This window comes from Hippocampus bargibanti, linkage group LG06, assembly GCF_051943395.1.
Source record: "Hippocampus bargibanti isolate YZ-2025 linkage group LG06, ASM5194339v1, whole genome shotgun sequence".
Taxonomy (NCBI): Eukaryota; Metazoa; Chordata; class Actinopteri; order Syngnathiformes; family Syngnathidae; genus Hippocampus; species Hippocampus bargibanti.
The window spans coordinates 15,109,517-15,137,500 of record NC_142739.1 but is presented as its reverse complement, the minus strand read 5'-3'; the positions used below and the strand labels follow the sequence as shown (position 1 = coordinate 15,137,500).

The window sequence follows — 27,984 nt, the reverse complement described above, 5'->3', positions numbered from 1 at the left end:
CCACCAGACCGGTTTAATGAAGGATTTTGTTGTTTTATAAGAATCGCCTCTTTCACCCCCCTTTCAAACCATCTATGTTCTTTCGCTAAGATTTTAACCTCATTGTCGTCAAATGAGTGGTTGCTAGCTTTTAGGTGCAAATGTACTGCCGATTGAGGCCCACTAGTATTATCCCTGCGATGTTGATAAAGTCTTTTTTTGAGAATTTGTTGAGTCTCCCCAATGTACTGCTCTTTACAATTTTCATTCTTACAATGTATGGAATAAACTACATTACTTTGTTTTTCATTTGGTAGCCTATCTTTTGGATGCACTAATTTTTGCCTTAACGTGTTTATCGGTTTGAAATAAGTAGGAATTTTATGTTGCCAAAGGACTCTTTGTAATTTTTCAGAAACTCCTGCAATGTACGGTACTGCTACTCCTCTCCTTTTAGAATCTTGAGAATTATTGGTTTCGTTCGCTATTCTTTCTTTCTGACATTTGTTGAATGACCACTGAGGGTACCCACAGTTAGTGAGTGCTCTCCTGATATGTTTTGACTCCTTTTCTCTACCTTCAGTGCTAGTTGGTATTAGTTTAGCCCTATGCTGGAGGGTTCTGATAACTCCTAGTTTATGTTGTAAAGGGTGGTTAGAGTCAAAAAGTAAGTATTGGTCAGTGTGCGTAGCCTTCCTAAAGACTTCTGTTTTTAGCGCTCTGTCCTCTTTTATAATTACTTTACAATCCAAGAAGGCTAGTTGGTTCTCTTGAATGTCCTCACGAGTAAATTTAATGTTGAAGTCTACAGAGTTGAGATGATCTGTGAAGGATTGAATTTCTTGTTTCTTAATTATGACAAAAGTATCGTCCACATATCTAAACCAGTGTCTAGGTTTTGTCCCTGGGAAGGATGTGAGGGCCTGTTTCTCCATCTCTTCCATGTAAAGATTAGCCACTATGGGTGACACTGGTGAGCCCATAGCACAACCATGGATTTGTTTATAAAAATTTTCCCGAAATTGAAAATACGTAGTATTAAGGCAGATTTCTAATAATTGGCAGATGTGATCCGGTTTCAGTTTGGTTCTTTCATGCAGAGAAACATTGGATTATGAAGACAAAATAAATAGGTTAATCAGTGATTCTAACACGTATGAGCAACTAAAAAGGGACCCTTCCAATAGATACAAGAAAGAAATGATTGACTGTCTCCAAAAGCTAGAGAAAGGAAAACATATAGATAAACAGATGTATTTTAGATTATACCCGGGAGAGGCCACGCCATGTATCTATGGCCTGCCAAAAATACATAAAGAAGGGTTCCCCCTCCGACCCATTGTTTGTAGCATTGACTCCTCTACATACAATGTAGCCAAATATTTAAAAACTATTTTAGCTCCGTTGGTTGGTAACACAGAATACCACGTAGAGAACACCACAGGGTTTGTAGAGAGGATCAAAGACCTCATATTGGAACCTGAGGAAACTTTGGCATCATACGATGTGACTTCTCTCTTTACATCTGTCCCAACCCCAGCAGCAGTCTCAGTGGTGAGGACGAGGCTGCTGGCGGATGTTTCTCTGCATGAAAGAACCAAACTGAAACCGGATCACATCTGCCAATTATTAGAAATCTGCCTTAATACTACGTATTTTCAATTTCGGGAAAATTTTTATAAACAAATCCATGGTTGTGCTATGGGCTCACCAGTGTCACCCATAGTGGCTAATCTTTACATGGAAGAGATGGAGAAACAGGCCCTCACATCCTTCCCAGGGACAAAACCTAGACACTGGTTTAGATATGTGGACGATACTTTTGTCATAATTAAGAAACAAGAAATTCAATCCTTCACAGATCATCTCAACTCTGTAGACTTCAACATTAAATTTACTCGTGAGGACATTCAAGAGAACCAACTAGCCTTCTTGGATTGTAAAGTAATTATAAAAGAGGACAGAGCGCTAAAAACAGAAGTCTTTAGGAAGGCTACGCACACTGACCAATACTTACTTTTTGACTCTAACCACCCTTTACAACATAAACTAGGAGTTATCAGAACCCTCCAGCATAGGGCTAAACTAATACCAACTAGCACTGAAGGTAGAGAAAAGGAGTCAAAACATATCAGGAGAGCACTCACTAACTGTGGGTACCCTCAGTGGTCATTCAACAAATGTCAGAAAGAAAGAATAGCGAACGAAACCAATAATTCTCAAGATTCTAAAAGGAGAGGAGTAGCAGTACCGTACATTGCAGGAGTTTCTGAAAAATTACAAAGAGTCCTTTGGCAACATAAAATTCCTACTTATTTCAAACCGATAAACACGTTAAGGCAAAAATTAGTGCATCCAAAAGATAGGCTACCAAATGAAAAACAAAGTAATGTAGTTTATTCCATACATTGTAAGAATGAAAATTGTAAAGAGCAGTACATTGGGGAGACTCAACAAATTCTCAAAAAAAGACTTTATCAACATCGCAGGGATAATACTAGTGGGCCTCAATCGGCAGTACATTTGCACCTAAAAGCTAGCAACCACTCATTTGACGACAATGAGGTTAAAATCTTAGCGAAAGAACATAGATGGTTTGAAAGGGGGGTGAAAGAGGCGATTCTTATAAAACAACAAAATCCTTCATTAAACCGGTCTGGTGGTGTGAGGTTCAATTTGGATCGTTCATACAATAGCCTGCTCAGGCAAAACAGGTTAGGCAACTTTCGCAATGCTGATGAGGGTCGTTATGCTGATGAGGTGATACCGGGGGGAGTGGGTGTAATAGGCCAATCGTTAGTCAGGAATGTAGGAACAATCAGTGGGGCCACAAGGGGGGGGTCCCGCGCCCCCCCAACCTGAGAGTAGGGACCTATCATAGCTGTGTCCGGCGCCACCAGGTCTGGACATTAGGGATATATAAATGGGGCCGATACGACCAGTCAGACTTTAGTTCGCTGACGAAGCCTCTTGGATAGGAGGCGAAACGTCCGAAACCTTCACTTTTGTACAGATGACGGCTGAAGAAACCTTCTCATCGATGGACCACTCCTGTACGACTGAGAGCTTACACAGACGTATTGCTGCCAACTTTGGGAGAGACATCCTTCTGCTGGTACGTAACTTAGAAAAGGCCACTTTTAAATTAGCTGATTTAAAGAACCACCTCAGATTCAATCTTAGATGTAGACAGAGCCGGTTAATTCCTAAATGCTTGAAGCAAGCACCCCTGGAACCCGGATACTTAGCCGATAAAATGCAACAAAATTATACTAGGAAAATTCTAAATTTGCGAATTAGGAGACTTAACATAGAGATAAAAAACAAACAGTCAGAAATAGAAACTTATTATCAGCGATTACAAACTAATCTTACCCACAAAATCTATCAGGAAGTGTGTGAATTTACGAAATCCGGTTATATGAGGCACCACAGCAAAACCAAAGAGAGACAAAAGGGTAAATTTCAAAAATTACTTTTACTGAAACAATCTCAGCTACTGGTAAACACGCGTAAAATTAGGTATGAACAGTTTGCAAGGGAGAATTGGATCAAAAATTTGTCAGACAGAGATCTCTCAGAGACAGAAAAGGCGGTACTTACCAAAGGTTTAAATTTCTCAGTGACTCCTAAAACTATACCTACAATAGATTATATCACAGCTACTGAATCGGCTATTAAAAATAACAAACTTTCGTATGCAGAGGCAGATGATCTACGCATTAAAATATCAGCTCTTCTCAGTAGTGCCAAACTTCCTCCGTCCAACATAACATTAGAAGAGAGAAAGGCGTTAACTACTCTACAAAAAGACAAAAATATCACTATTTTGCCAGCAGACAAGGGCAGATGCACAGTGCTGCTCAACACATTGGATTATGAAGACAAAATAAATAGGTTAATCAGTGATTCTAACACGTATGAGCAACTAAAAAGGGACCCTTCCAATAGATACAAGAAAGAAATGATTGACTGTCTCCAAAAGCTAGAGAAAGGAAAACATATAGATAAACAGATGTATTTTAGATTATACCCGGGAGAGGCCACGCCATGTATCTATGGCCTGCCAAAAATACATAAAGAAGGGTTCCCCCTCCGACCCATTGTTTGTAGCATTGACTCCTCTACATACAATGTAGCCAAATATTTAAAAACTATTTTAGCTCCGTTGGTTGGTAACACAGAATACCACGTAGAGAACACCACAGGGTTTGTAGAGAGGATCAAAGACCTCATATTGGAACCTGAGGAAACTTTGGCATCATACGATGTGACTTCTCTCTTTACATCTGTCCCAACCCCAGCAGCAGTCTCAGTGGTGAGGACGAGGCTGCTGGCGGATGTTTCTCTGCATGAAAGAACCAAACTGAAACCGGATCACATCTGCCAATTATTAGAAATCTGCCTTAATACTACGTATTTTCAATTTCGGGAAAATTTTTATAAACAAATCCATGGTTGTGCTATGGGCTCACCAGTGTCACCCATAGTGGCTAATCTTTACATGGAAGAGATGGAGAAACAGGCCCTCACATCCTTCCCAGGGACAAAACCTAGACACTGGTTTAGATATGTGGACGATACTTTTGTCATAATTAAGAAACAAGAAATTCAATCCTTCACAGATCATCTCAACTCTGTAGACTTCAACATTAAATTTACTCGTGAGGACATTCAAGAGAACCAACTAGCCTTCTTGGATTGTAAAGTAATTATAAAAGAGGACAGAGCGCTAAAAACAGAAGTCTTTAGGAAGGCTACGCACACTGACCAATACTTACTTTTTGACTCTAACCACCCTTTACAACATAAACTAGGAGTTATCAGAACCCTCCAGCATAGGGCTAAACTAATACCAACTAGCACTGAAGGTAGAGAAAAGGAGTCAAAACATATCAGGAGAGCACTCACTAACTGTGGGTACCCTCAGTGGTCATTCAACAAATGTCAGAAAGAAAGAATAGCGAACGAAACCAATAATTCTCAAGATTCTAAAAGGAGAGGAGTAGCAGTACCGTACATTGCAGGAGTTTCTGAAAAATTACAAAGAGTCCTTTGGCAACATAAAATTCCTACTTATTTCAAACCGATAAACACGTTAAGGCAAAAATTAGTGCATCCAAAAGATAGGCTACCAAATGAAAAACAAAGTAATGTAGTTTATTCCATACATTGTAAGAATGAAAATTGTAAAGAGCAGTACATTGGGGAGACTCAACAAATTCTCAAAAAAAGACTTTATCAACATCGCAGGGATAATACTAGTGGGCCTCAATCGGCAGTACATTTGCACCTAAAAGCTAGCAACCACTCATTTGACGACAATGAGGTTAAAATCTTAGCGAAAGAACATAGATGGTTTGAAAGGGGGGTGAAAGAGGCGATTCTTATAAAACAACAAAATCCTTCATTAAACCGGTCTGGTGGTGTGAGGTTCAATTTGGATCGTTCATACAATAGCCTGCTCAGGCAAAACAGGTTAGGCAACTTTCGCAATGCTGATGAGGGTCGTTATGCTGATGAGGTGATACCGGGGGGAGTGGGTGTAATAGGCCAATCGTTAGTCAGGAATGTAGGAACAATCAGTGGGGCCACAAGGGGGGGGTCCCGCGCCCCCCCAACCTGAGAGTAGGGACCTATCATAGCTGTGTCCGGCGCCACCAGGTCTGGACATTAGGGATATATAAATGGGGCCGATACGACCAGTCAGACTTTAGTTCGCTGACGAAGCCTCTTGGATAGGAGGCGAAACGTCCGAAACCTTCACTTTTGTACAGATGACGGCTGAAGAAACCTTCTCATCGATGGACCACTCCTGTACGACTGAGAGCTTACACAGAAGTACAGAGTGAAAATATAATGTATAATATAAGCATATATGCAATGGTAAATATGGCTGTGCAATTTAAAATGAGAGACTGGCGGTGAGTCCAGGTTATCAGGTGCTTCAATAGCCTGACAGCAGTCTGCAGCACAACAGACTTAACACAAAATTACTTACAATGCCAAAAGGCGGAAAATAAATACAAAAAAAGACTATACGCACGGTCAAAGAATGTCTAGTAAATTTAGGCACATGGTGCAACAGTTGTGAGCTAGACAGGAATAATCAGAAAAAACAGTTGTCATTTTGGCAGTATTTGAAGGCTCATGATGATGAGGGTGACAATGAGCAAAGGACAAGCTCCCCAGACCCGCTTTCTGCCATTAGTTCTTGTGGCATCCAAGTCTTTGGGAGTGCGTAGAGGTGCACCACTGCTACACTGACGGTTGCCATTCGAATACCTCCTTTGTAGCACGACAAAACAAGACCTTAAAGCAGGGGTCGGGAACCTATGGCTCGCGAGCCATACATGGCTCTTTTGATGATTGCATATGGCTCGCCGATAAATATTACATATTATAATATATATTGTCGTTTTTTTCATCGTTCATTTCCCGTTGGGGCTGCAGTTGGCGGAAAGCGCAATTTTGATTGGATGACACTGACCTAGAATGGCCGAAAGTGCCATGTTGATCTCTGCAGAGAGAAGCCAGATCAGACATGGGCAAACTACGGCCCGCGGGCCACATACGGCCCGTTAGGCTTTTCAATCCGGCCCGCCGAACTTGCCCAAATTATAGTACAAACAGTGTCTAAAACTCATGACAAAAAGCTAGCGAACAACAGGGCAGATAACTGAAAAGTTGCCTGCCCCATTTTTCCGAACTTGAAGCAAAATGAGACCAATCCCATTAAGAAACATTGTCACAAAGTATAAAGTTTTTTTTTTAAATCAAGAATGCACCAACTACAAATGCTACCTTGCTTAATTTACGGCAAATGTGCATGGCTGTAAATTTTGCTACAGTAGTCGATTGTCAAGGTGGTGCACAATGCAACGTTTGCATTGATTCCTACGAGCCACTAAGCCCCTTTCATAAGTCTCACGTACACTTTACAGTCACGGTTTAATGTAAATTTACGTTTTGTAGCGTCACATATGTTGTTAGCTTCTTTTGAATCTTTCTTCTAGTTTGAGGTTCTGTGCATCTATTTTGGAAAATGACATGCAATTGCACGACTTTGTAACGCTTGCGAAAGTCCGGAAGAAAGAAGCAGGCTTCTGATTGGCTGCCGAGCCGAGTATGCAAATTTCAACTGCAGGTAGTCTATGTTTGTGTGCTCGGCGACATAACACGTGTATTGTTAGCGCGTGAAGGCGAGAGCGTCAGTGAGGAGTTTGTTGAGTGCGCGGTCAGGACAAACCATCTATGATTTGGCGGAATTTAACACAAGTAGGTATTATTGAGCTTGAATATTTCGTTGTGTAATAATATGTTTTGAATGTTGAAAGTGATTCCATTTTTCAATAAATGTTGATTTCTTTAACTTTGCCCCTTTGATGGAAACTTAAAAACAGACGCAATCTTGATAAATCACAGGGCATATGTTATTTTAATCTATTTCCATTTCCTCCTCCAAGTATCTGCGAAATACTCTGTAAATGCCATATCTTGCATATTCCTTGAGACAAATTTATTAACTGATCAGGGATATTTTTCACATTTGAAAGACAGTTAATAAATTGGGTTGTAGTGTTCTTACTGTGCTATGAGGTTTGTACATACTACATTTAAAGGACAACCGGCACCATTTTTTGTTTTTGTTTCCCACTGACATCAGAAAAACGTTTTATAGCATCTAAAATACCCAAATCAGGCAGGCTGATATTTTTAGTTAAATGAAAAACACCAATAAAAATGACTTCAAAATGAATCCGGAAATGGTCAGTTTCAGAAGGTCCCACCCCTCTGTTCGTGACGTCACGCCAAGACGTCTTGCCTTGCTCGAGAATCAAAACAATGGCTTCAGATTCGGAGAAGATGTTTTATTGTTCTTGTTCTTCTGAAGAGGAAAGCATAAATGTTTGCAATTGATTCTAGGAGTCCTCCCATATCAATTCGAGCCGTCAATGACAGCAATGTAGCACCCAGAAAAAGCAGAAGATGGCGCCCAAGCGCCGTTGGAAATGGGCTGATTTGTCAGCTGGGAATTTGTGTCAGCGAATATCAAATACAGTAAAGTCTTGTTATATCGATATTCAAGGGAGTCCGAAAAAATATCGATATAACCGGGACTATCGATATATCCGACCCTGTTTGCATGTAATTTTCTCCGTGCGTGCATAGAAATAGTATCGATATAACCGGGACTATCGATATATCCGATATCGATATAACGAGACTTTACTGTAGTTGTCTTGGTGCAACACACAACGATTCACCATGGCGTTATTTATGTGTTTTCCTTCTAATTTTGCCATCAACACGGATCAACACGGATTAACACGAAGTTTTCAGACCAAACAAAGTACCCAAAATGCATTGTATGTCGCTTTCTCGGTCAGGGGCGGTCCAAACGTGACGTCACATGGGGATCGTCATCAACTCGAAAAAAAGACTTCATATATTCAGCGCAAGTCTTAAAACGTAAACTATAGCTATATGCTGTGGAATCTTTGTAAAATACGCTCAGTCGAAGTCATTTGAAGTGATTTTATAAATTATGGACATAACTTGTTCGGAGTATTTCCGGCCCAAACACTCCCTCCAAATGCTCCTGGCCCGGCCCCTCTGTCAAATTTTAGAACCCAATGCGGCCCGCGAGTCAAAAAGTTTGCCCACCCCTGAGCCAGATCCTCGGTTAGTGGAATAGTCAATTCAAATACAGTGGGTATTCAAAAAAAGTATTCTGTGACAATGTCCAGAACTTTTTTTTGTGAGGGCAGGAGACATGAAAGTAGAACGTTGTGTCTCCAGCCAACAGCTGGAGCTACAAGCTCCATTTAGACGAGTCAGATCAGTGGTGTTTCAGTACAAAAACGCCACAGTTTCTGTATTGCAAAGTAGAGGAAAAATCACACACAATACAATCTAGACTAAAAACAAACCCACTGAAATAAAACAAGGCTTGGCTATTTTTAGGATGCTAAATGTTTTGAAAAATTCCCAAGAGTAACACAGAAGTACCTTAATTAAGACTGTTTTTTTCTACTTTCTAAAATGATGCAGAAACATTTGATGAAATGTGCCCTATAAACATATCTACTTTTGCCACAGATACGAGTGCAATAAAATGACCTAAAGACACTAAAATTCTCTTCCTCCCCCATCTGAAGAGGCGCTGTAACACAGCCTCAGAAAGTCACCAGAAATCTAAGAAGATTAAGCGTAACCGCAATATAAGAATAATCAGCAAATCAGAGTAATTTGTGGAAATGGCTCATCATTGTCATCATTGAAGTCCAGTGGTCCACTGGACTTCACAATGCAGTACTCTTGGGTTCAATTCCCGCTAAAGGAATTCTGTATGACATATGTGACTTAAGCTAACATATGTGATATATATTTAAACTCTCAGAGAGCCATATATGGCTCTTTTGATGATTGCATATGGCTCGCCGATAAATATTACATATTATAATATATATTGTCGTTTTTTTCGTCGTTCATTTCCCGTTGGGGCTGCAGTTGGCGGAAAGCGCAATTTTGATTGGATGACACTGACCTAGAATGGCCGAAAGCGCCATGTTGATCTCTGCAGAGAGAAGCCAGATCCTCGGTTAGTGGAATAGTCAATTCAAATACAGTGGGTATTCAAAAAAAGTATTCTGTGACAATGTCCAGAACTTTTTTTTGTGAGGGCAGGAGACATGAAAGTAGAACGTTGTGTCTCCAGCCAACAGCTGGAGCTACAAGCTCCATTTAGACGAGTCAGATCAGTGGTGTTTCAGTACAAAAACGCCACAGTTTCTGTATTGCAAAGTAGAGGAAAAATCACACACAATACAATCTAGACTAAAAACAAACCCACTGAAATACAACAAGGCTTGGCTATTTTTAGGATGCTAAATGTTTTGAAAAATTCCCAAGAGTAACACAGAAGTACCTTAACTAAGACTGTTTTTTTCTACATTCTAAAATGATGCAGAAACATTTGATGAAATGTGCCCTATAAACATATCTACTTTTGCCACAGATACGAGTGCAATAAAATGACCTAAAGACACTAAAATTATCTTCCTCCCCCATCTGAAGAGGCGCTGTAACACAGCCTCAGAAAGTCACCAGAAATCTAAGAAGATTAAGCGTAACCGCAATATAAGAATAATCAGCAAATCAGAGTAATTTGTGGAAATGGCTCATCATTGTCATCATTGAAGTCCAGTGGTCCACTGGACTTCACAATGCAGTACTCTTGGGTTCAATTCCCGCTAAAGGAATTCTGTATGACATATGTGACTTAAGCTAACATAAGTGATATATATTTAAACTCTCAGAGCCAATCATGTATCACTGACCAGGTGGGTCTGTGTAAGCCAGGGGTCGGGAACCTATGGCTCGCGAGCCATATATGGCTCTTTTGATGATTGCATATGGCTCGCCGATAAATATTACATATTATAATACATATTGTCGTTTTTTTCGTCGTTCATTTCCCGTTGGGGCTGCAGTTGGCGGAAAGCGCCATTTTGATTGGAGGACACTGACCTAGAATGGCAGAAAGCGCCATGTTGATTGGATGATAGTGGCCGTCATGTTGAAACAGGTAAACGCCCAACTAGTGCACTTCACACCCAACTAGTGCACTTCAGCGTGAAAGCACCGGAGCATTAGAGGAGAGAAAATGTTCTGATTCTAATTTGCAATGAAACAATACCATCGATGAAACAGTCGAATGTCAGTGACATTTTAACAAGCCCCATGTTAACGTAGTAGATTGCAGATAGCAAGTGTGGAAGCTTATGAGCCGTGTGCAGGCTAGCTAGCAGTAACTTCACCTCTGGACCGGCAAATTGAATTTCATTCCGATCGTTTTCCTGGATTTTTACCAAACACGAGGAAAGGAAAACCATCCATGTTAACGGTGAGTACTATCACAAAGTTTTAAATAATACATTCTGATATTTTGTTGAAAAGTGGCCGCGTGTGCGTGTGTGCGCGCGCACGCGAGCGTTTGTATGTGCGCGCGCGCGTGCATGTGGCTCTCGCTGAAAAACATTTCTAAATATTTTACTTTTATGGCTCTCTTAGTCAAAAAGGTTCCCGACCCCTGGTGTAAGCTCTCAGTCGTACAGGAGTGGTCCATCGATGAAAAGGTTTCTTCAACCGTCGTCTGTACTTCTTTGAAGGTGTCGGACATTTCGCTTCTTATCCAAGAAACTGTTGTACGAACGATCCAAATTGAACCTCACCCCACCATACTTGTAAAGTAATTATAAAAAATGACAGAGCGCTAAAAACAGAAATCTTTAGGAAGGCTACGCACACTGACCAACTGACCAAAATTCCTACTCATTTCAAAAATTAGTGCATCCAAAAGATAGGCTGCCAAATGAAAAACAAAGTAATGTAGTTTATTCAATACAATGTAAGAATGAAAATTGTAAAGAGCAGTACATTGGGAGACTAAACAAATTCTCAAAAACGACTTTATCAACATCGTAGGGATAATATTAGTGGGCCTCAATCTGCAGTACATATCCACCTAAAAGCTAGCAACCATTCATTTGACGACAATGAGGTCAAAATCTTAGCGAAAGATGATTTGAAAAGGGAGTAAGAGAAGTGATTTTCATAAAACAGCTGAATCCTTCTTTAATCCGATATGGTGGGGTGAGGTTCAATTTGGATCGTTCGTACAACAGCTTGCTTAGGCAACAGGCTTAGCAATACTGATGAAGTGATACCGGAGGAGGTGAGGCCATCAGGCCAGTCGTTAGTCAGTACAATAGGAACAATCAGTGGAGCCACAGGGAGTATTCCTCTGCTCCCCCAAACCTGAGAGCAGGGACCTATTATAGCACAGTCCGGCAACGCCATGTCTGGACGTCCGACACCTTCAAAGAAGTACAGATGACGGCTGAAGCAACCTTTTCATCGACTGACCAGGTGGATATCTGCAACAGTGTAGAGGTAGTGATGAAAATTGCCTTCAGGCTGTGCTGCAGGAGTGAACAACAGAGGAAGTCTCAAATTTATCAGAACATCAGCGGGCGCACATACACGCATAACACAGACACACAGTAACACACAAACCCCTCAAAAATACTTTCATTGATTTTCTACACATGAACACAGCACCATAGGTGGTCTGGCAAAAGTGTTTTATTGTGCAGGAATGAAGCTCAAATATCACCATGTTGCGTCAGCTTGCCAAATGTCTTTTTGCCATTTTTCAGCAACACAAGAAACAATAATTTGCTGCTGTTAAGAAAAAGCTTGCATACTTAATTAAAGACCCTGCAGCGCGTTGTAAAAAAATAAATAAAGTAAATGTTATACACCACAGACAAGTGTTTCATTCACATTTCTTCTAAATTTGGATAGATTAGGAAAAAATCCAATTATATAAAAGGGCTCCAAAATTATGAAAAATGGGCGCTGCTGTGAACAGGTTGCTTGACTGTGGTCATGTCCACTGATTTCAAAACAGACCCCTGCTTAACCTACAACTGTCAATCAATACGTTTCTGTAGCACACCACGCCACAAACCCACAAACCCACACAACCATACACATCCACAAATGGAATAACATTGACATCCACAACATGTACCTGCACCTCGATCAAATGCACCAAAATATATTTCAACTAAGACCCGCTACCAGCAGGTGTATTGTTCCAGCCCCCAAATTGTCAGAACAAATCTTTGACACACGGGAACGCTCAGTGAGGTGTGGCAATTAACTTTCTCAAGAGAATAAACAAGGATAGTTTTTATGCTCGGGTAGATGTGTGCTGTGGACGAAAATAGAGCTAATTACTATATTCCCCCCAGTCTTTGCACGTTTCAATATTTTGTTTCATCCAGACTTGGAATATTCCGAAATAAATTACTTTTCCCATGTCCAAGTTTGAAAAGTCCCTCAATTTCTTGCGTGAGAGCCATCAGTGATGAAATGACAGAAGTGTTGATGCATATCACAGTTGTGCTTAACAGCGTATTGTATGCTATTAGTTAACTAACTATCCCCATGCACACACAAACACTTCCAGGTGTCTCGTGCTTTCACACTGTGCATTCACCCACATACTGTAAATGCAAGTACCTCACACTTATGACATGTAAGTGTTGCCATGCAAACATTACTCTGCGACATTTGGCAATATGCTATCATTCAGTCTGACTCAAATCCAAAAGTCAGAAGTGGTGGTCATGTCTAATTCGTCTGTGTAAGCTCTCAGTCGTACAGGAGTGGTCCATCGATGAGAAGGTTTCTTCAGCCGTCATCTGTACAATTTTGAAGGTTTCGGACGTTTCGCCACCTATCCAAGAGGCTTTGTCAGCGAACTAAAGTCTGATTGGTCGTATCGGCCCTATTTATATATCCCTAATGTCCAGGCATGGCGGCGCCGGACACAGCTATGACAGGTCCCTACTCTCAGGTTGGGGGGAGCAGACTGTTCCCCCAAAGAAACCTTCTCATCGGACATGTCTAATGGTTAATTAGCATCACAAGTCACGTCAACCACCGATTTGTGCAAAGCCCTACTTTGAACATAAATTCAACAGTGACATAGGCTGCAACGTTGTGCCTCAAAAATGCATTTTATTTAGATTCCATTTACAACCTGTATTCAGTGTTTGAAACTCATGACAAAAAGTTACCGGACACCCGGGCAGACAAGTCGCCAGCCCGGCCATAAAGTTGCCTGCCCCATTTTCACAACTTGAAACACAATAAGACGACTAATCGCAAAAAAAACCATTGTTGTAAAGTATACAGGATTTTTTTATTTAGGATGTACCGACCATAAATGCTCCCTTGCTTAATTTATGGTAAATTGCTGATGATTTTGCTTGAGTTGTCGTTTGTCCATACACTGTTCAGCATGTTGCACAATGCAATGTTCGTGTTGCGTAGTCTGCTACAAGCCACATGAACTGCTCTTTCCATGATGCTTTTAATAATAATAATACATTTAATTTCTAAGTGCCTTCCAAAACTCTGAAGGACACTTTACAGTCACGGGATAATGTACATTTATGTTTTGTAGCGTCATAAATTTTGTTAGCTTCTTTTGAATCTTTCTTCTGGGGCTGAGGTTCTGTGCATATACAGTAAAGTCTCGTTATATCGATATTCTAGGGAGTCCAAAAAATATCGATATAACCGGGACTATCGATATATCCGACCCTGCGCGCATGTAATTTTATCCGAGCGTGCATAGAAATAGTATCGATATAACCGCGACTATCGATATATCCGATATCGATATAACGAGACTTTACTGTACTTTGGAATGTGATACGCGAATGAACGACCTTATAACACTCGCTTCTGATTGGCTGTCATGCCGAGTATGCAAATTGCGAATGTTTGCTTTATTGAAAAAAGGAAAATGTTGGATTTTAAAAAAATAATAGTTTGATTTTATTTATTTATTTTTTTTTTTTTTTCAAAAAAGTTGTCGGCCACCTAGGCGGAGACGTTTTGTAAGTTGTACGCCCGACGTAAAAGTTCCAGACGTTATTTCAGACACTGCCTTATTGATTTATTTTTCTGAAATCAAATCTCATCCACAAGACACAATGTCCCAAAAAATATGAAGACTGTTTTAATATATAGATATTGTGTGTGCACCTGGGTAGGCTTTGCAGGCCACACTTCATTCATAAAGATGTTGTTCCACCCGCCCACACCCCATGATTCTCTCTCCACTACATTTTCGCCTTCTCTTGACAAGCTTCATCCATATTTTGATCAGTGTGTTCCATACATTATTTGATGGCGACACCGTATAAATCGCAACATTTGGACAGATATGTTTATTTTAATGTCTGCTATACATACCTAGAAAAGATGTGTTTACACTTACCAACTAATCCATTCTGTTTATTCTTTCTCGTATTTTAACTTGTGATGAGTTGGAGTCTAGCCAAGTACCAAAAAACATATCCTAACCTGGAATGGTCGCCAGTCAGAGGGAACCTGCTGAGACGGAAAAAACTGTAATTCTCACATTCACATTGTCAATGACTGTGATGAGACCTGGTGCCAGAACTCAAGTCAAGTGAATGTCCCATAACCAAAGATAAACATTTCCCAAACTTTATTGAACCAAGCCAAATAGTTCACAGTGGCAATGGGGTGAAAGCACCCCACTGAAGAAAATAATTGAAAAAACAAATATGCAACATAAATACTGTACTGTATATATTTGTTTACATTGATAAAGTACTTAAAAATACGTAATTGATAATTTCCCATAGCACACCCAATGACATTTCAGGGGACCCTGGTAGTGAATCACTCATCTTTTGAGATTGTGTCCATGTATTTGTAAGCAAGTTTGACGACTGTATAAATGACTCTGGCTAACTTAAATGTCGAAACATTTGGTATATTTCCTGGAGCATTAATTGCAAACTTCAAAGACGTTTTCTTTTTCAGATGCATGGGTTATTTTGAGGCATACACATAACACAAACCATGAACATGAAACTGTCGGGCGCGCTTTTGTCATTGAAAAGTTCTTGTCTATCATTAGGGGAAAGTGAATGTTTGGAGGAAATTGTGACAGTTGAATGAATATAGACTTGAATTATGCCCGGCCTAGGAACTATTTTTAATCATCAAAAGCTGTCTTCAAACATAATATTTGTGATCATTTGATTTCCTTTCATTGCCATCATGTTTTTTATCTCCCCGCTCCGAATACACTGTACAGAGCACTCAGTTTTGTTTTTCTTTCCTACTTTTGCTATCCTGTTATATCCAATCGTATTCAGCCCCAGTTGCTATTGTTTGTGTGTGTTGCTATTGTTTGTGTGTGTTTTGATTTTCAGGTGCAGTTAAGTGTCAGTTATTGCTCCGGTTTCAGTTGAGGTCATGCCTTAAATTTCTTTAAGTGTCTTCTCATTTTTTGCACACTTCCTCTGTCTGCTTAAACGCTGCCACAAACATCCGATCAGAAACCAGAGGGAAAATAACGGGCTGTGTGTATTTTAAAATGAAAATATACCATGTACAGCGGAACCTTGGTTCACAAATGAACAGTTTACAAATAATATGGTGAACATAATTTACAAAGAAACCATGTCTTGGTTCACACATTATTTTTAAAAATCCCAACTTTGACTACTTGCTGTCAAAGCATCTTTGAGCAAAGTACTAAACCCTAATTTCCTTCCAGTTGGCCTTGCATCACATGAATGTGTGTACAGAAGCGCAGAACTGTCAAATGGGATGAATCATCCGTGTTTGTCACTCATCACTGATGATGATGTAAATTTCTCCACTGTGAGACTAATAAAGGCAAATCCAATCCAATCCAATCATTGTAATGTCCGTAACGCTCATTGTTTTGGGATACTGAACTCTGTTACCAAAAAAGTTCCAATAATGTGCAGATAAGAACAAACTTTTCCTTTCATTCATCATGGACATGGACAAGTGTTCAGTTGTATTTGTCCGAATACGACACGAATGGCAGATTCCTGCGGCTTGTTGGAACAAAGCTTATGGTGTGTAGTATCTTAAATAATTTGGATTGATTTAATTATATGTGCCGGTCCTTCAAAATATGTTTTCACATGAAAATAGTCTGTGCTATGGGGGGCACTCCATACAAAATAATAATGGTGCACCAAAAGCTACCACTCCAAAAGTATTAGCTGTATTTGAATCATAATCATACATTCTCAACACGGATAAACGCGAAGTTTTCAGACCAAACAAAGTACCCAAAATGCAGTGTGTGTCGCTTTCTTGGTCAGGGGCGTTCCAGATGTGACGTCATGTCAGGTAGCATCATCAACTTGGAAACAAGACTTCCTCAATATTCAGCGCGAGTCTTAAAATGTAAAATATAGCTATATGCCGTGGAATCTTTGTAAAATACGCTCAGTCGAAGTCATTTGAAGTGATTTTACAAATTATCGACACAACTTGTCCGGAGGTGTCGGTTGTCCTTTAAGGTTTGGGATCTGAGGGCACTAATAGTGCAAGCTTTGCAGGTGGAATTATTTCTTGCTTGATTTAAACTTTCACAACATTTATTGAAAGTTGTTTAATGAAAAGGTGACACAAGGTGGTAAACATGAGCCTGTCTCAGCTTGTTCAGAATGTTTTGCAGCAGTAAAACTCAAATTCAGTTACAGTGAGACCTCGGTTTACGAACACCTTACCTTACGAACTTTTCGGTTTACGAACGTCAAATTTATGAACATTAAACCTTGGAATACACGCTACTTTTCGCAATACACAGCCACCACGGCTGGCGTAGTGATCGTCGGATCTGGTGGAGTGATCTTCGTATCTTTGGCGGAAGAACACGACCGAACAGCGCTCCAGCCGGCGCACCTTTCCACACCCCCTCTATCTGAATTCACATGGCGATCGCCTCCGAGGAGCTTTTTGCAGATAATTTTTTGCAGAGCATTTATATATATATATATATATGGACCGAGATATCTGACATTGTTCCCGGGATCTGTTGTAACCACTCATCTTGTTTGGGGGTCACTGCCCCGAGTTCTCCGACCACCACAGGCATGGCTGTCACCTTTACCTTCCAGGCTCTCTCGAGCTCCTCTCTGAGCCCTTGGTATTTCTCGATTTTCTCATGTTTCTTCTTTCTGATGTTTCCATTACTCGGGACCGCTACATCCACGACAACGGCTTTCCTTTGCCCTTTATCTATGACCACCATATCTGGTTGGTTGGCCATTACCATCTTGTCAGTCTGTATCTGGAAGTCCCACAGGATCTTTGCTCGGTCATTCTCGACTACCTTGGGAGGTGTTTCCCATTTTGACCTTGGGGTTTCAAGTCCATACTCCGCACTGATGTTTCGGTAGACTATGCCAGTCACCTGGTTATGGCGCTCCACGTAGGCTTTCCCTGCCAGCATCCTAAACCCTGTAGTTATGTGTTGGATTGTCTCAGGTGCCTCTTTGCACAACCGACACCTTGGGTCTTGCCTGGTGTAGTATATCCTTGCCTCTATGGCTCTGGTGTTCAGGGCCTGCTCTTGAGCAGCCAGGATGAGTGCCTCTGTGCTGTCTTTTAGGCCAGCCCTCTCTAGCCACTGATAGGACTTCTTGAGATCAGCCACTTCAGTTATGGTTCGGTGGTACATCCCGTGTAGGGGCTTTTCCTCCCATGATTGCCCCTCTTCCAGCACCTCATCTTCTGTTCCCCATTATCTGAGACATTCTCTGAGTACATCATCCGTTGGAGCCTTGTCTTTGATGTATTCATTGAGCTAGGATGTTTCATCCTAGACAGTGGCTCTCACACTCATTAGTCCCCGGCCTCCTTCCTTACGGCTTGTGTACAGTCTCAGGGTGCTGGACTTGGGATGGTACCCTCCATGCATGGTGAGGAGTTTTCGGGTCTTAACATCTGTGGTCTGAATCTCTTCCTTTGGCCACCTTATTATTCTTGCAGGGTATCTGATTACTGGCAGGGCATCGCTGTTTACTGCCCGGGTCTTGTTCTTGCCATTGAGCTGTCTTCTCAGGACTTTCCTCACCCCCTGGAGGTATTTGGTCGTAGCCGCTTTGCTTGTTGCGAGTTCGAGGTTGCCATTGGCCTGTGGTATACCCAGGTACTGGCTGTTTTAAATGTCTGCTATTATTCCTTCAGGGAGTGAGACCCCTTCAGTGTGGACTACCTTGCCCCTCTTCGTCACTACATTTCTTAGTCGACTACATTTCTCCAGCCCGAATGACATCCCGATGTCACTGCTGTAGATCCTGGTTGTGTGGATCAGGGAGTCTATGTCCCTTTCGCTCTTAGCATACAGCTTTATGTCATCCATGTAGAGGAGGTGTCCTTTAAGACTCCATAAAGTTATTTTCTGGAAATACCCCTAAAAGTACAGTGAATGGTCTATGAAAAATAAAAAGCCACCCTTCGACACGCAGTTTTAGTCACTTGGCGGAAAGGCCATAAACCCGTCAGTATCTGGTGTACCATTCCTCAAGCAGTACAGCGCATGTTCCTCATGGAAAGTTGATTCATGACCATCAAATCATGTTCCAGGCTGATCATAGATGGTCTTATGTAGCAATGACCTACGGTAAATCATGTTACCCATTGACCACGGGTGGGAAAGTAGTTCTTTCCGATATCCAATATTATGAAAGAGTCACTCAAGAGGACAGCCCCAACATTTGACAGTCCACGCTCCACAATCTGATGAATTTGATGCAAAGGAGATGTGTGTGGCACTGCGTGAGCTAAATGGTAGTCAAATACGGTCTGCCCCCCTAATCCCCATGTTTTACTCCTGTTTGTTGATCACTGGGAAATTTGTAAAAAAAAAAAAAAAAAAAAACATTTTCGTATGTCAACTATACTTAGAATACTTGTAGCAACCAATGAAAAGGCGATTAAATGATATGGCATGCTGAATATAAAGTGTGTTTTATAGCGTCAGGTAAAATGAAATTTAAAACACTACAGATTAAACTAAGACACCATCTGGGAAAAATTACAGTACCGGTTAGGCATATGGTTCTTTCAGCATACAGGAAATGTCCTATTTCTCCTAAGCAGACCTGCCTGAACCAAGGAAGTGGCTCACCACATGAAACTAACGCAATCCCACATGTTTACTTGCCAAGCATTTGCACAGGTGAGAGATGAACACAGCAAAGCCTTGTTTTTTTCATTCTACAGAGCAGTAAATACTGTTTGGATAAGTCATGAATTCATGTCATTCATGGATGTGAGACTCATATAGCGCTCAAGTTTTAATTTATACATGAAAAGCAAATAGCCTTCTCTTCCATGGTTTGGAGTTGTTTTTAATGAGTGGGACATTAGCGACGAGTGCCTTTTAAACCCACTTGAGACTGTTCATTGCATCAACATCGTTCTGGGCTTCATATTTTGTGTGCTTGACATTAAATTTTAAACTACTATCTGTGAGTATTTACTCAGAAAATATTGAATGGCTGGTTTCGTCATATGTATCATAATGCTGGGTTTTTCGTGACTTTGTGTATTCATGCTTGGAAGTAAGGGAATAAAAATAAAAACTCTCCCCCAATGTTTTTTTTGTACCCAAGATTTATAATTTTTGTCTTAAATATCTTAAATATTTTATTGGCGTATGTTTTTTTAAGTATGGTACATTTACTGGGTTAGTGGCCTTGTAGAAACAATGAAATAAAATGAAGCAACCAATGGAAAAACAAGCTTTTTTCTGTCATTAACCTGGTGTACTGTAGTGCACTGGAGTAAACATAAACAACATTTTTTTTTTAAATGACTAAAATCATGTCCTTGTCCTTATGTATTTACTTTGAATGTATGGGAGTGTGTAACATTTTTCTAAAGAGAGAGACGGCAGTGAAAAAGTCCCCAAATATCAATTCATAAAAAGTAGAGTGACACCTCAGCTTACGAATTTAATTGGTTCCCAGAAAGTGTCTGCAAGGTGAGAAGTTCGTCTGCCAAATATTGATTTCCTATAAGAAACCATTAAAAATTAGAATAATCCGTTCCCAGGTCCACATGAAGCATACTTTTCTACTAAATAAACCTTAACCTTATTCCTCAGGGAGGAATGTCAGAGCCATTTGACTACCATCGCTGGACAGCTCTAGGGCCATTGTGCTTTTTTGCGCCTGTAATGGGCAGCATCTTCACAGCCCCGCTTTGTTCAGTGGAAAGGTCAGTGCTGTTGGACAGTGTGCGGTTGGATGGATGCATGGCTTGAGGAGCCTGCGATAAGAAGAAAGCAGCGTCAGCGCAGAGCGCCGATGCGTATGTGGAACTGTCGCGGCTTGGAATTGAAGCGGATTTATGTGGGACAGGAGATGTGAGACAATGTCTTTTCGTCAATGGATGCTACAGCTTCGTGTTTGCTTTCAACATTTAGCTTTTAGTAGACGTACAAATTCCACCATGACGTCCCTGATCCACTGCTGACATGGATGCTTTGATCCTCTCCTCTTTCAACTAGAACTGCCTCATGTCATCGCAAAGAGGGTACAGCAAGTCCTGAAGAATGAATGACTCTGTGTCTTTGTGTTGTCATATTTGTTATTTTTTCAATTTTTTTTTTCCTCAAGATGGCGGCGCGTGAACACGCAGCGGCTCCCCTCTCTTGGCAAATTGGTGTTTTCATGTTTATGTTTGTTAAGTAATTATAAGTACCTTGCATGCTGGATTTGAGAGGACAGTAATTTCATCTGTGCTGTATGTCATGCATATTAGCATATTTGACAATAAAGATGACTTTGACTTTTGACTTTGACTTAAAACTACACAAAATATACCTTATTTTATGTATAATGAATGTACTATTGTATTGTAATTAAATATATAAACTGTACGGTATAATAATGTCATTTTATTTACCTTTGTCATGGTCGTCAATGTAGTTGCGTCTTGATTATATCCGCGTGAAATGTCCGTGTTTTCTCAGCGAAAATACCCTCACTCACACAGTCCCCTGCTAGTTACTTTTCCTTAATCCCAATCAACAGAAGTTTTTCAACCTTTTCTTTTGCCTGAGACTGTTGCTTAGACAACACAGAAACACCCTTAGCCACACGTAGCAATGGTCAATTTAGTACACTGGTCCAGAGACGCTATGTCGCACAAAGGTACACTTCGTTCATGTTTTTCGATGATCTCCTTCTTCTGCTCGACCTTAATTTTCTTTTGTGTCCTCTTCGACTGAACACTAGCCTGTGGTGGGGTCTTTTTTGGTCCCATAATAGCAAGTACTGCACTCGATAGCAAACCACGGTCTGCACTCAAAGGGTGTGTAGAAAACTAGTCCGCCAGACACTGTGGCGCGGTTCGACTGTGTGGTTTGGTGTTTATCCGCCGAAAACTAGTCCGCCAGCTACCGTGGCGCTGTGTGGTTTGGTTCGTCCGCCAAAAACTCGTTTGTGTGCCAAGATTATATTCTCGCGAACGTAATGATCGTAAGGCGAAAAGTTCGTGAGCTAAAGTGTTCGTAAGCCGAGGTATCACTGCATACTTTTTCTGAGCTTATTTAGAGCAGCACATTATGGAACTTTGATCATGTCTGCTCGACTATCACTTATTTGATCATTGAGCTGTTTTACCTCATCGTCATTTTCGTCATATCATCACCCTGAGTCCAGAGTGAAAATCTCCATTGTGGTTTCTGGCGGTACTGGAGGAAGTATGGATTGCTCAGGGAGTCGGCTTGTCCATTGACCCCCACTCCTCCACCGACCCCCACTCCTGCACGCAACCCACAGTGGAGGCGCCACAAGCGCTGTATGAGGAAACAGAAGAGGGGGAAGAGTGGAGGTATCCGCACTAGGCTCGCGCTAGCCCCCACCGGCCGACCATTCCTACCATCACGCTGGCTAACGTACGCTCGCTGGACAATAACATGGACTACATCAGCCTTCTCCGCTCAACTTCCAAGACCGTGGGTGAGTGTTGTGCCCTTGTGTTTGTGGAAACATGGCTGAATGACAGCATACCGGACAGTGCCATCCAGCTAGTCCAGCTAAACAGCTTCCGGGCAGACAGAGCGCTCGTCGAGCGGGGGAAAGACTTGCGGCGGGGGACTCTGTGATTACATCAGTGATGCCTGGTGCCGCAACGCTGTGGTGGGATGCAAACACTGCTCACCACTGATGGAGCTTATGGTCATAAAATGTTGGCCATTCTACCTGTCGAGGGAATTTAGTGCCATCCCATCCCCCCGAGCTCTATTAACAACAGGAGCGCGGCATTAAATGAACTCTACCAGCGCATCAGCAAGCAACAGACAGGCCACCCAGATACTTTCCTTATCCTGGCTGGCGATTTCAACCATGCCAACCCGAAAAGCGTGTTTCCACAACTCAATGGACACATTAACTTTCCGACTAGAGGTAACAACATTCTGGACTATGTTTGCACCACACACAAAGGAGCCTACAAAGCATACACCCTCCCCCACCTAGGAGCTTCGGACCACACCACTATCATGTTAATGCCCGCATACAGGCCAGTTTTCAAAGTCGTCAAACCAGTCAAGAAGCAGATAAGGGTGTGGCCTGATGGGTCGTCAGAGGCACTCAAAGACTGCTTCTCCAACACTGACTGGAACATGTTCAGACAAGCGGCCACCTACAACAACACCACAGACCTCCAAGAGTACACTTGTTATCTGTTGACTCTGTTACCTCCTATATGAGGAAGTGCATGGATGACGTGACTGTCACCAGATCTGTCACCATCCGGGCCAACCAGAAGCCATGGCTGACGGGTGAAGTCCACAGGCTCCTTAGGGCTAGGAACGCTGCCTACAAAGCTGGCGATTAGCTGGGCCTGAGGACAGCAAGGGCCAACCTGTCACATGGCGTCAGCATGGCCAAGAGACAGCACTCCAGGAGGATCGACAACCACTTCAGAGACAGCAGAGACACCAGGAACCTGTGGCGTGGGATACAGACCATCACAGACTACAAGCCCTCTCCACAGATCTGCGAGAACTCCACCACTCTGCTGAACCAGCTGAATGACAGCAGAAAACAGCACTCCAGCACAGAAGATCCCACCACCTCCTGGCGACCAGGTGCTGAGACTGTCGCAGGACAGCGTGAGGCGATCCCTCAGAGGGACCAACACACGCAAAGCCCTGGGTCCCGACGGCATTCCTGACCGTGTCCTGAGAGACTGCGCGGATGAGCTCACAGATGCTTTCACATACATCTTCAACACCGTTCTGAGCCAGGCTGTTGTGCCCACGGGCCTCAAAGCCACCACCATCATCCCAGTTCCAAAAAAGTCGTCCCCCCCTGCCACAACGACTACCGCCCAGTCGCACCCACTCCCATCCTCATGAAGTGCTTCGAGCGGCTAGTTATGAACCACATCAAGGCTGCCCCCCCCCCCCCACCATGACCCTTTCCTGTTTGCATATCGGCCCAACCGCTCGACCGATGATGCAATTTCCACTGCTCTCCACACAGCGCTCACCAACCTGGAGACCAGAGACTCTTGCGTCAGAATGCTGTTCATCAACTTCAGCTCAGCATTCAACACCATCATCCCCCAACAGCTCACCGACAAACTGAGCAAACTGGGGATCAGCACCTCCCTGTGCAACTGGCTGCTGGACTTCCTGACGGGGAGACCATAGGCAGTCAGCTGGAAAAAACACCTCCAGCACCATCACGCTGAATACAGGGGCCCCCCATGGGTGTGGGCTTAGCGCCCTCCTCTTCACTCTGCTCACACATGACTGCTCACCATCATCACCCAGCTCCACCCTCTTCATAAAGTCAACAACGATGAGGATACAGCCTACACGGACGAGGTCAGCCGCCTTGCCACATGGTGCAAGGACAACAATCTCCGTCTGAATGTGGAGAAGACGAAGGAGATTGTTGTGGACTTCAGGAGAGTGCGCCCCCAGCATGCTCCACTAACCATTGACGGTGCTGCAGTGGAGAGTAGGAGTGCACGTATCCGAAGACGTGTCCTGGAGCTACAACACGTCATCACTGGCCAAGAAATCCCACCAGCGCCTGTACTTCCTCCGCAAGCTCAAAAGAGTTGGAGCCGCGACCCCCATCACAACCTCCTTTTACCGCGGTACCATCGAGAGCATCCTGACCAGCTGTATCACCGTGTGGTACGGCGCCTGCACCATGTCCTGCCGTAAGACTCTGCAGCGCATCGTGAGGACAGCTAAGAAGATCATCGGTGTCTCTCTCCCCTCGGTGTCTCTCAGGACATTTACAACAACCGCCTCACCCGCAGAGCCATCAGGTTCGCTGCCGATCCCACCCACCCCTCCCACAGCCTCTTCAGCTTGCTGCCATCGGGTAGGAGACTGCGGAGTCTCCGAGCCAAGACCAGCAGGCTCAAGGACAGTCCGGAGACTCAACTCCCTCCCAGCCCTGCCCACCCTGCCCCTTCCCACTGCCACACTCACCGAACTCTGAGGACACGCTACACGCTGTACTATTATCCTGAACTCTATTTTTTGTTCTTTCTCATTTTTTTTCCTGCAAGACCTCACTTCAACCACTTGAACCTTTTCTTGTTGTTTGTTTTTGTATTACTACATTACGTCACTTTATATACGTCACTACATAACTTTACATACATCACTACCTCACTTTACATACGACACTACTTCACTTTACATTCGGAATTACATGTATTGTCTGTTGTCAATTGTAAGTCTTTTTTAGCCACGTTATTAGTGCCTTGCACGCTGGGTCAGAGAGGACATTAATTTCATCTGTGCTGTATGTCATGCATATTAGCATATTTGACAATAAAGCTGACTTTGACTTTGAGGCACACACACACATTAACAACAGGCAACGTTTATTGTAAGGCAATGTCACGCATAAAACTTTATTATTGTTGTAATTATTAGCTTCTTCCTGCATTCTTGTCTGAATGGCTGCCTTGTTTCGTCAAATCTCATAAAGCTTGAGCAAAAAAGGACAGAAGTGAGAAGTATTGGTGGGTGTGGCGGCAGGGTGGAAACGGCCGTGTGGCAATGGCCGTATTTTCCCTCAGTTGGTTTTGACTTCAGGATAGAAGAGTGTCAGAAAAAAAGGAAAAAACAGCAGTTCCTCCCCCTGTCTCCATTCCACGCAAGCCTTTGAATCAGGAGACGGAAGGAAAAAAAGCTACCTACGGAGCAAAAATAAAAACAATAAAGACATGGGTAGTAAATCACAACCATTCAAATAAAAGGATTTGAACTTAAAATAAAGAAACACATTGAACAAAAGGGTTTCAACCAGGACCACAATCAATTTGAAAAATGCAGCTGCAGCCCATTTTTTGTGACAATCATTGTTGATAAGCAGTCAACAAATCTGACTGCATCCCTGGCACCAGATATTGGGGGGAGAGCCTCTGGTAATGAGAAAGACAATGACAGAGGGGATTATGGGTAAATACAAAACTGCATGCCACTCACGCAACATAAACACTGCCACCTGATTACCCCGGTTGTCTGTATTCACACATGAAGAGCATTTCAATTTTAAACTCTTCTTCCAAACATGGGTCCGCCATCTCCCATCATGTCAGTCACCATGTCATGCTCTGACAATACAACCAGTTTATAGAAATACAGTAAAGTCTCGTTATATCGATATCGGATATATCGATAGTCCCGGTTATATCGATACTATTTCTATGCACGCACGGAGAAAATTACATGCAAACAGGGTCAGATATATCGATAGTCCCGGTTATATCGATATTTTTTCGGACTCCCTTGAATATCGATATAACGAGACTTTACTGTATGTCAGCATGAGCCAATTAACTCCTAATTTCATTCTCAAATCGGTGTATGTTTGTGTGGGTAAGTTTTTATGTGTATGTTTGTGTGTGTACGTGCATGTGTGTGTGCGTGTGTGAGTTTGCATGTGTGTTTGTGTGTGGATGTGCACGTGTGTGTGAATGTGCATGTGTGTGTGTGCATGTGTCATATCATGACGGGTGTAATTTTATTTGCAAAATGCAGCATTTCAGTCTGAATGTCTTTAGCGCATCCCATATGGAGCTGAAAATTTCTATTGATTTATTTGTCTACATATATATATATATATATATATATATATATATATATATATATATATATATATATATATATATATATATATATACAGTAAAGTCTCGTTATATCGATATCGGATATATCGATAGTCCCGGTTATATCGATACTATTTCTATGCACGCACGTAGAAAATTACATGCAAACAGGGTCGGATATATCGATAGTCCCGGTTATATCGATATTTTTTCGGACTCCCTTGAATATCGATATAACGAGACTTTACTGTATATATATATATATATATATATATATATATATATCAGTGGCGGTCCGTGCATTTCACACCTAGGCCTTCAGTGAAGTCCTACTTAGTCCGACTTGAACAAATATCCCTCGTAATACCATAATTTATGACACAACGGCTGGAGATATCATTTACAAAAGCACACGCACGCAGTACTGGGCGTGTCATTGGATTGGATTGGATTTGCCTTTATTAGTCTCGCAGTCACCTTAATCGTCTACAACACAGGCTATTTGCGGAGCAATTACACATCAATACATCTGCATCAGCAATTAGAACTTGTCACTATACGTGATACTGCAAACACTTAAAAATAAAAGGAAATTTAAAATCATTTGTCCACAAAGTTTTATTAAGTCCACCAAGAATCTTATTTTAACAAGATTTTACGCTAAATTACAAAATGTCAGTTTAATATAAGAAAAACAACAAGACGTTCACAAAACGAACTATTTGTTGAAAATAAAAGTATACAAATCTTTTTCATTTGTTCTTGAGAATAGGCCTACCTACATGCGACAGCGAGTTGTCCTCTCCTTCAGCCATTGTGGGTTAAAAAAGCGAGTAGATATACTTGGTTTTCCTGCTAAAGTTACCGGGTCTGATCTGTTGTAACTTGGTTTATTTGCATAGCGCTGCCTCCGCTGAGGGCTGAGGTAAAGTGAGTATCCAATCACAGGACGCGTATGTTGTGTCCGGAGGAATGAGAGAGGAGAGTTGCTTTGTCAACGTGTTTATTGTGCCACCATCTTAGTCTACCTGCGGTCGTGACGTCACCGCTGCTTTACGACCTGTCGCAACATTCTGTAGCAGTGTGACATATGCTACATTTACCCCCCTCCCTGAAGGAACCAAAAACACTCTGTAACAAGGAAAACCGGGTAGACTGCCGGTTTCCCTGCTTAGCCGTGTGGGTTATTCTGCCACGCGATAGGCTAAGCACTGGCTAGGGTCTGAACATTCAAAATCGGTGATAACTGTCCAAATACCGAGGGCAAAGGCGAACGCGAGCTGGCCGAGGCTCTGGCCCCGCAGGCACGGCTGGTTCACCACGCTCTTCGAGGCGTCCCATCGGTGTTCTCTGATGTGTGACAGGACGTTAGTAGTCTTTGCCTGAGAAGTCGTTCGAGGGGGTCGGTGCCGCCACTCTCTTTAGGCGGCTGGCATGCCAACGCGACCTGTC

General features: G+C 42.2%; 1 pseudogene; it reads right to left on the bottom strand.

Moving 5' to 3' along the window:
* LOC148896594 (uncharacterized) overlaps positions 1 to 19,001 on the bottom strand; it is a 147,351-nt pseudogene extending 128,350 nt beyond the window's left edge.
* Positions 19,002 to 27,984: the final 8,983 nt, after the last annotated feature.